Here is a 10,000-nt window from a genome sequence, read left to right as displayed (position 1 = left end):
GCTTGCGCTTCTGCGTCGGCGGCGCGGCAGGCGGCCGCTTCGATGGTTGGCGCGGCCGCTGTGTCCTGGTGATCGATCTCTCCCCTCTGGACCCGACCGACGCAAGGGCATCCGGGAGCATGCCCAGGATGACATCGGGCGGCGTGCCCCGCCCCAGACCTATGACTCGATCCAGGGCAGAGAAACGCTGGGCGGAAGCAGGTAGCCCCGCCAGATGCTCCCAGATGGCGGCGTCAGTCGGCCCCTCCGGCGGCGGCCCGGTGGTGTCGGCCGCGAAGTCCTCGGCTGCGTCGACGGGCGGCGCAGCGGCCTCGCCCGCGTCAGGCGGCGGGCTCGCTGCTCCCCGGCGGGACGCCGGCTCTTCCCCCCGACCGATCTCAAGCGCCTCCATGAACTGGCGGACAAGCTGCTTGTGGGCAGCTTGCCGCCGTCGGCACTTGATTGCCTCAAGCGTTCGGTCGGGGAACATCCTGATGAGCTCTTGATTAACAAAGAAGAACCGGGCGTCCCTCTCAAGGAACAATTCGGCTTCCGCCTTGGCGAGCGACAGGACTTCTTCCTCCGTCCACCTCGCGCGATGCCTCTCCGTCACGATCTCCGCGTTGGCGGCCGCAAGATGTTGGCGGCGGCGATGGACCCCGAGACCATTCTTGGTGGTGAAGCTGCGGTGGCACTCACTACAGGCGTATACAGCTGCAAAAGGTACAAGATTTTCGGCACGGCCGGTTGGCCGGCTAGGTGCTGGGGGAGTTGGGGTGGCACCTTCAGCGGAAGGGCCACCACTTATTCTTTGATTACTGCCCCCAACTAACAAAGGGATAGTGCGAGGGGGGGCTGGTAACCCCCCCAAGCCCCTGGTGCGGTCTTCCACTCTGCGAAAATCAGCGGGCCCACGAGAAGGGGAGAAGACCGCAGGAGAGGAGAGGCTAAGAGGGCTAGGCCCATGTATTGCGCATCACTCTCCCTGTAACTATAACCCAAGGAAGGTACCTCGCAGCAGCAGCACGACTACACCAAGACCGCACTTCGAAAAGCCAAGTCCGGATGCAGCCACACCGCCGCCACTTGGCCACCTTAAGAGAGTCATAGTTACTCCCGCCGTTTACCCGCGCTTGCTTGAATTTCTTCACGTTGACATTCAGAGCACTGGGCAGAAATCACATTGCGTCAACACCCGCTAGGGCCATCGCAATGCTTTGTTTTAATTAGACAGTCGGATTCCCCCAGTCCGTGCCAGTTCTGAGTTGATCGTTGAATGGCGGCCGAAGAGAATCCGCGCACCCGCGCGCCCCCGGAGGAGCACGCTAAGGCGGACGCGGCCTCGCAGCAAGGAAGATCCGTGGGAGGCCAAGGCACGGGACCGAGCTCGGATCCTGCACGCAGGTTGAAGCACCGGGGCGCGAACGCCGCGCAGGCGCGCGCATCCTGCACCGCCGGCCAGCACGAGGCCGACCAACGGCGAGAGCAGACCACGCCCGCGCTAAACGCCCGCACTTACCGGCACCCCTACGGCACTCACCTCGCCCAGGCCCGGCACGTTAGCGCTGACCCACTTCCCGACCAAGCCCGACACGCCCCGATCCTCAGAGCCAATCCTTATCCCGAAGTTACGGATCCAATTTGCCGACTTCCCTTACCTACATTATTCTATCGACTAGAGGCTCTTCACCTTGGAGACCTGCTGCGGATATGGGTACGAACCGGCGCGACACCTCCACGTGGCCCTCTCCCGGATTTTCAAGGTCCGAGGGGAAGATCGGGACACCGCCGCAACTGCGGTGCTCTTCGCGTTCCAAACCCTATCTCCCTGCTAGAGGATTCCAGGGAACTCGAACGCTCATGCAGAAAAGAAAACTCTTCCCCGATCTCCCGACGGCGTCTCCGGGTCCTTTTGGGTTACCCCGACGAGCATCTCTAAAAGAGGGGCCCGACTTGTATCGGTTCCGCTGCCGGGTTCCGGAATAGGAACCGGATTCCCTTTCGCCCAACGGGGGCCAGCACAAAGCGCATCATGCTATGACGGCCCCCATCAACATCGGATTTCTCCTAGGGCTTAGGATCGACTGACTCGTGTGCAACGGCTGTTCACACGAAACCCTTCTCCGCGTCAGCCCTCCAGGGCCTCGCTGGAGTATTTGCTACTACCACCAAGATCTGCACCGACGGCGGCTCCAGGCAGGCTCACGCCCAGACCCTTCTGCGCCCACCGCCGCGACCCTCCTACTCGTCAGGGCTTCGCGGCCGGCCGCAAGGACCGGCCATGACTGCCAGACTGACGGCCGAGTATAGGCACGACGCTTCAGCGCCATCCATTTTCAGGGCTAGTTGCTTCGGCAGGTGAGTTGTTACACACTCCTTAGCGGATTCCGACTTCCATGGCCACCGTCCTGCTGTCTTAAGCAACCAACGCCTTTCATGGTTTCCCATGAGCGTCGATTCGGGCGCCTTAACTCGGCGTTTGGTTCATCCCACAGCGCCAGTTCTGCTTACCAAAAGTGGCCCACTTGGCACTCCGATCCGAGTCGTTTGCTCGCGGCTTCAGCATATCAAGCAAGCCGGAGATCTCACCCATTTAAAGTTTGAGAATAGGTTGAGGTCGTTTCGGCCCCAAGGCCTCTAATCATTCGCTTTACCGGATGAGACTCGTACGAGCACCAGCTATCCTGAGGGAAACTTCGGAGGGAACCAGCTACTAGATGGTTCGATTAGTCTTTCGCCCCTATACCCAGCTCCGACGATCGATTTGCACGTCAGAATCGCTACGGACCTCCATCAGGGTTTCCCCTGACTTCGTCCTGGCCAGGCATAGTTCACCATCTTTCGGGTCCCAACGTGTACGCTCTAGGTGCGCCTCACCTCGCAATGAGGACGAGACGCCCCGGGAGTGCGGAGGCCGCCGCCCCGTGAAGGGCGGGGAAGCCCCATCCTCCCTCGGCCCGCGCAAGGCGAGACCTTCACTTTCATTACGCCTTTAGGTTTCGTACAGCCCAATGACTCGCGCACATGTTAGACTCCTTGGTCCGTGTTTCAAGACGGGTCGTGAAATTGTCCAAAGCTGAAGCGCCGCTGACGGGAGCGATTATTCCGCCCGAGAGCATCCCGAGCCAACAGCGGCGCGGGTCCGGGGCCGGGCCAGGTAGGTCCGTCATCCGGGAAGAACCGCGCGCGCTTGCCGGGAGCCCGAGCGCCCAAAGGGGCGAATCGACTCCTCCAGATATACCGCCGGGCAGCCAGCCAGGACACCGGGGCTCTGCCCAACAGACGCGAACCGAGGCCCGCGGAAGGACAGGCTGCGCACCCGGGCCGTAGGCCGGCACCCAGCGGGTCGCGACGTCCTACTAGGGGAGAAGTGCGGCCCACCGCACACCGGAACGGCCCCGCCCCGCGGCGAGTGGAAAGGCAACCGGACACGACCCCGCCGCGAATTGCTCCGCGCGGGCGGCCGGCCCCATCTGCCGAGGGCGGAGGCCAGTGGCCGGATGGGCGTGAATCTCACCCGTTCGACCTTTCGGACTTCTCACGTTTACCCCAGAACGGTTTCACGTACTTTTGAACTCTCTCTTCAAAGTTCTTTTCAACTTTCCCTCACGGTACTTGTTCGCTATCGGTCTCGTGGTCATATTTAGTCTCAGATGGAGTTTACCACGCACTTGGAGCTGCACTCTCAAGCAACCCGACTCGAAGGAGAGGTCCCGCCGACGCTCGCACCGGCCGCTACGGGCCTGGCACCCTCTACGGGCCGTGGCCTCATTCAAGTTGGACTTGGGCTCGGCGCGAGGCGTCGGGGTAGTGGACCCTCCCAAACACCACATGCCACGACAGGCGGCAGCCTGCGGGGTTCGGTGCTGGACTCTTCCCTGTTCGCTCGCCGCTACTGGGGGAATCCTTGTTAGTTTCTTTTCCTCCGCTTAGTAATATGCTTAAATTCAGCGGGTAGTCTCGCCTGCTCTGAGGTCGTTGTACGAGGTGTCGCACGCCACACCGCCAGCCGGCTGTGCACGCTACCGAGTAAGTACCGGTATGCGAACCGCCAGGCGACGGGCGCGCATCGCACGTTTAAGGAGACGCGGCCGGCCCCACAGGCGGCCACGACACTCCCAGGTCTGCGAAGCGGGGCAAACGCCGCGCGCTTCAGTATACGTAGCCGACCCTCAGCCAGACGTGGCCCGGGAACGGAATCCATGGACCGCAATGTGCGTTCGAAACGTCGATGTTCATGTGTCCTGCAGTTCACATGTCGACGCGCAATTTGCTGCGTTCTTCATCGACCCACGAGCCGAGTGATCCACCGTCCTGGGTGATCTTTTCATAGTTTCCACCATCTCTTTCGAGACAGTTGCATAGGCGGGACTGAGGCGTGTGGCGGCCCTGTTCCAGCGTTCAGTGTCCAACGGCCTCACGGCCGATGGGCGTCGTACGGCTCCACACCGGAGCGGACAGGCAGTCGGGCGAAAGTCATTCAAAACCGGCGCCAGGCGCCAGGTGCCGCAGGCCAGCCGCTCCAGCGCTTCAGCGCTCGTACCACACAACATTGCCGTTAGTTTTGAGACGAACGCGTGGTTCCGCACGCGGCGCACGGCTACTGCGAGCCGTACAGGTAGCTGCGTGTTGCGCGACACGACACGCACATCGAAAGACATGCAGTCTAGTCGGTAATGATCCTTCCGCAGGTTCACCTACGGAAACCTTGTTACGACTTTTACTTCCTCTAAATGATCAAGTTTGGTCATCTTTCCGGTAGCATCGGCAACGACAGAGTCAATGCCGCGTACCAGTCCGAAGACCTCACTAAATCATTCAATCGGTAGTAGCGACGGGCGGTGTGTACAAAGGGCAGGGACGTAATCAACGCGAGCTTATGACTCGCGCTTACTGGGAATTCCTCGTTCATGGGGAACAATTGCAAGCCCCAATCCCTAGCACGAAGGAGGTTCAGCGGGTTACCCCGACCTTTCGGCCTAGGAAGACACGCTGATTCCTTCAGTGTAGCGCGCGTGCGGCCCAGAACATCTAAGGGCATCACAGACCTGTTATTGCTCAATCTCGTGCGGCTAGAAGCCGCCTGTCCCTCTAAGAAGAAAAGTAATCGCTGACAGCACGAAGGATGTCACGCGACTAGTTAGCAGGCTAGAGTCTCGTTCGTTATCGGAATTAACCAGACAAATCGCTCCACCAACTAAGAACGGCCATGCACCACCACCCACCGAATCAAGAAAGAGCTATCAATCTGTCAATCCTTCCGGTGTCCGGGCCTGGTGAGGTTTCCCGTGTTGAGTCAAATTAAGCCGCAGGCTCCACTCCTGGTGGTGCCCTTCCGTCAATTCCTTTAAGTTTCAGCTTTGCAACCATACTTCCCCCGGAACCCAAAAGCTTTGGTTTCCCGGAGGCTGCCCGCCGAGTCATCGGAGGAACTGCGGCGGATCGCTGGCTGGCATCGTTTATGGTTAGAACTAGGGCGGTATCTGATCGCCTTCGAACCTCTAACTTTCGTTCTTGATTAATGAAAACATACTTGGCAAATGCTTTCGCTTCTGTTCGTCTTGCGACGATCCAAGAATTTCACCTCTAACGTCGCAATACGAATGCCCCCGCCTGTCCCTATTAATCATTACCTCGGGTTCCGAAAACCAACAAAATAGAACCGAGGTCCTATTCCATTATTCCATGCACACAGTATTCAGGCGGGCTTGCCTGCTTTAAGCACTCTAATTTGTTCAAAGTAAACGTGCCGGCCCACCGAGACACTCAATAAAGAGCACCCTGGTAGGATTTCAACGGGGTCCGCCTCGGGACGCACGAGCACGCACGAGGCGGTCGCACGCCTTCGGCTCGCCCCACCGGCAGGACGTCCCACGATACATGCCAGTTAAACACCGACGGGCGGTGAACCAACAGCGTGGGACACAAATCCAACTACGAGCTTTTTAACCGCAACAACTTTAATATACGCTATTGGAGCTGGAATTACCGCGGCTGCTGGCACCAGACTTGCCCTCCAATAGATACTCGTTAAAGGATTTAAAGTGTACTCATTCCGATTACGGGGCCTCGGATGAGTCCCGTATCGTTATTTTTCGTCACTACCTCCCCGTGCCGGGAGTGGGTAATTTGCGCGCCTGCTGCCTTCCTTGGATGTGGTAGCCGTTTCTCAGGCTCCCTCTCCGGAATCGAACCCTGATTCCCCGTTACCCGTTACAACCATGGTAGGCGCAGAACCTACCATCGACAGTTGATAAGGCAGACATTTGAAAGATGCGTCGCCGGTACGAGGACCGTGCGATCAGCCCAAAGTTATTCAGAGTCACCAAGGCAAACGGACCGGACGAGCCGACCGATTGGTTTTGATCTAATAAAAGCGTCCCTTCCATCTCTGGTCGGGACTCTGTTTGCATGTATTAGCTCTAGAATTACCACAGTTATCCAAGTAACGTGGGTACGATCTAAGGAACCATAACTGATTTAATGAGCCATTCGCGGTTTCACCTTAATGCGGCTTGTACTGAGACATGCATGGCTTAATCTTTGAGACAAGCATATGACTACTGGCAGGATCAACCAGGGAGCTGCGTCAACTAGAGCTGAGCAGCCGGCCGCCCGGGAGTGTGTCCCGGGGGCCCGCGCGAACACGCAAGCGTCCGCTCAATTATTCTGCAAACAGGAGGAGGCTGAGCTCCCCTGCACAACACACCTCGAAACCCTCTCAGGTCCCGGCGGCGCGCAGCGCCGTCCTAAGTACTTGGTCGGGTTCGAGAGAGGCGCAATCGCCCGGAGTTAGGCGAGTAGACGCTTTAGGTGCGACCACCCGTGCTCCCAACTGAGCTTGCCGCTGCCGACAGAGGCCCGGGAGCGTGCTGTCGTGGCATTGCCGGCGGGAGACAACACGCGCCACCTACGGTGACCGGCAGCTCCAACGCCAGCGCCACAGAAGGACAAAAGCCCCACTTGGGTGCCGAAGCGAACTCTCCCAGCACAGCGCACGCGCCAACACGTCCGCACAGCTGCGATACAAACCACCTGCGAGAACCGCTGGGGCGACCGAGCAGCAGACGGCGTCGCGGCGCCGAGCGCCGGGCGGCGGCGCATCCTCAGCGCACACAGTCCTCAATCGGACCAGCACACTGCAGATGGCCACCGCGCTTCGCACCGGGCCCGCGAGGACCTACTTTGGCCGCAAGGCGCCGCGAGCAGGGGGCGCCGGCGCGCAGCTGCGCCGCCTGCCGCGTCCGTCGGCCGGCGCGCCTGCCACTGGCCGCCCCCACCAGCCGGCTGTAGCGCGTGCGCCCACGCACCGCGCTGCCAGCACGCCGGGCGGCCCCCCCTCACCGGCCGGGGACGGTCCCACCCAGCCACCGCCGCGTATCGCCTCACACCCAGATCCCCTTTCGCGTTCGTGGGCATGGTGGGTCCCCTTTCACGTTCGTGGGCATGGTGGGTATCCCTGAAACAACCGGTTAATAGCTCGACCGATCGTCGCCAACACTGATTCACCTCTAGCGAGAACAACCGCACCACAACGGGTTACCTGTTGTTCATTTGCGTAACGTCACCAGCAAACGTAGACGTCCATCGCCATTTGCAACGAGTATTGCATGCCTGTGTCAGGTGTCACAACACACTACGTCTGCCCACATAGACGCAACAACATGTGCACGCCTCGAGAACACGTGGAAGGTAGCCCCCGTACGTATGCGGTGTCCATTGCGCGAACGACTGTCAGCCGGCCTCTGCAGGATGTCGCAGATGTGGAACGCGGTGCAACATGCTATCACGGTGTGTGAGAAGAGACGACTACGTCCGAATACACGCTCCACTACATCAACAGACTGCTCATGCTGATCGCCATCCAGGGCGTCCGTTCCTCCCACACGTCTGAATGGCGTACCACACTGCAATCCAGCTCTTATAGGGAGACGACACGTAGCTGCGTGCACAATATTTGGACTGTATGGTCTGCCGTTGCTAGGCGCAGTCGTCGTACGGTCACACATGTGCCACGATGTATCATTCAGTACATACGGACCAATGTGCAGTACAGTTTGTGGGTTTTGCGTACATCGGCGGACAGGTGACAGGCCGTACCACAACGTAGGCTGAGTACGTCGGCATGCGAAGGGCATTGAACATGCAAACTTCTCAACGACCAGCTTGCGAAGGCAGGGGGGAAGGGGGGGGGGCATGTACGTCCTGCTGCTATCCACATTACAGTGTATAGCAGGAGCATGTGGAAAGTCAGCAACACCTGCAAGGTGTTTAACATGACGCGATACACAGGGGACCGGGCAGTGCGAATAGCGAACTATATTGCGAGGGTTGCGGTTAGGCAACACTACACTAATTTAACGAGTTGCATAACAATTACAGAGCAGGTTCAGCGACAACGTGCGTCAGGTTAAGGCGCAATATAGGTTAGGTTGAGGCACAATATAGGTTAGGTTAAGGCACAACATGGGTTACGTTAAGGCACAAATTGGGTTACGTTAAGGCACAACATGGGTTACGTTAAGGCACAACATGGGTTACGTTAAGGCACAAATTAGGTTACGTTAAGGCACAAATTAGGTTACGTTAAGGCACAAATTAGGTTACGTTAAGGCACAAATTAGGTTACGTTAAGGCACAAATTAGGTTACGTTAAGGCACAAATTAGGTTACGTTAAGGCACAAATTAGGTTACGTTAAGGCACAAATTAGGTTACGTTAAGGCACAAATTAGGTTACGTTAAGGCACAAATTAGGTTACGTTAAGGCACAAATTAGGTTACGTTAAGGCACAAATTAGGTTACGTTAAGGCACAAATTAGGTTACGTTAAGGCACAAATTAGGTTACGTTAAGGCACAAATTAGGTTACGTTAAGGCACAAATTAGGTTACGTTAAGGCACAAATTAGGTTACGTTAAGGCACAAATTAGGTTACGTTAAGGCACAAATTAGGTTACGTTAAGGCACAAATTAGGTTACGTTAAGGTACAATATGGGTTAGGTTAAGGTACAATATGGGTTAGGTTAAGGTACAATATGGGTTAGGTTAAGGTACAATATGGGTTAGGTTAAGGTACAATATGGGTTAGGTTAAGGCACAACGTAGGTTAGGTTAAGGCACAACATAGGTTAGGTTAAGGCACAACATAGGTTAGGTTAAGGCACAACATAGGTTAGGTTAAGGCACAACATAGGTTAGGTTAAGGCACAACATAGGTTAGGTTAAGGCACAACATAGGTTAGGTTAAGGCACAACATAGGTTAGGTTAAGGCACAACATAGGTTAGGTTAAGGCACAACGTAGGTTAGGTTAAGGCACAACGTAGGTTAGGTTAAGGCACAACGTAGGTTAGGTTAAGGCACAACGTAGGTTAGGTTAAGGCACAACGTAGGTTAGGTTAAGGCACAACGTAGGTTAGGTTAAGGCACAACGTAGGTTAGGTTAAGGCACAACGTAGGTTAGGTTAAGGCACAACGTAGGTTAGGTTAAGGCACAACGTAGGTTAGGTTAAGGCACAACGTAGGTTAGGTTAAGGCACAACGTAGGTTAGGTTAAGGCACAACGTAGGTTAGGTTAAGGCACAACGTAGGTTAGGTTAAGGCACAACGTAGGTTAGGTTAAGGCACAACGTAGGTTAGGTTAAGGCACAACGTAGGTTAGGTTAAGGCACAACGTAGGTTAGGTTAAGGCACAACGTAGGTTAGGTTAAGGCACAACGTAGGTTAGGTTAAGGCACAACGTAGGTTAGGTTAAGGCACAACGTAGGTTAGGTTAAGGCACAACGTAGGTTAGGTTAAGGCACAACGTAGGTTAGGTTAAGGCACAACGTAGGTTAGGTTAAGGCACAACGTAGGTTAGGTTAAGGCACAACGTAGGTTAGGTTAAGGCACAACGTAGGTTAGGTTAAGGCACAACGTAGGTTAGGTTAAGGCACAACGTAGGTTAGGTTAAGGCACAACGTAGGTTAGGTTAAGGCACAACGTAGGTTAGGTTAAGGCACAACGTAGGTTAGGTTAAG

At 56.5% G+C, this 10,000-nt stretch overlaps 2 non-coding genes and 1 pseudogene across 2 annotated transcripts; all 3 read right to left on the bottom strand.

The window, feature by feature from the left end:
* Positions 1 to 3,957, bottom strand: part of LOC126444584 (large subunit ribosomal RNA) — a 7,960-nt pseudogene extending 4,003 nt beyond the window's left edge.
* A 188-nt stretch (positions 3,958 to 4,145) lies between these two features.
* LOC126444586 (5.8S ribosomal RNA) lies at positions 4,146 to 4,300 on the bottom strand. The gene has a single exon (XR_007582638.1). It is a non-coding gene; the product is annotated as a 5.8S ribosomal RNA (ribosomal RNA).
* A 353-nt stretch (positions 4,301 to 4,653) lies between these two features.
* LOC126444576 (small subunit ribosomal RNA) lies at positions 4,654 to 6,562 on the bottom strand. The gene has a single exon (XR_007582631.1). It is a non-coding gene; the product is annotated as a small subunit ribosomal RNA (ribosomal RNA).
* Between the last annotated feature and the right edge of the window lie 3,438 nt (positions 6,563 to 10,000).

The sequence above is a fragment of the Schistocerca serialis genome, unplaced genomic scaffold (genome assembly GCF_023864345.2).
Source record: "Schistocerca serialis cubense isolate TAMUIC-IGC-003099 unplaced genomic scaffold, iqSchSeri2.2 HiC_scaffold_278, whole genome shotgun sequence".
NCBI classification, from domain to species: Eukaryota; Metazoa; Arthropoda; class Insecta; order Orthoptera; family Acrididae; genus Schistocerca; species Schistocerca serialis.
This window is presented reverse-complemented; position numbering and strand designations above follow the sequence as displayed.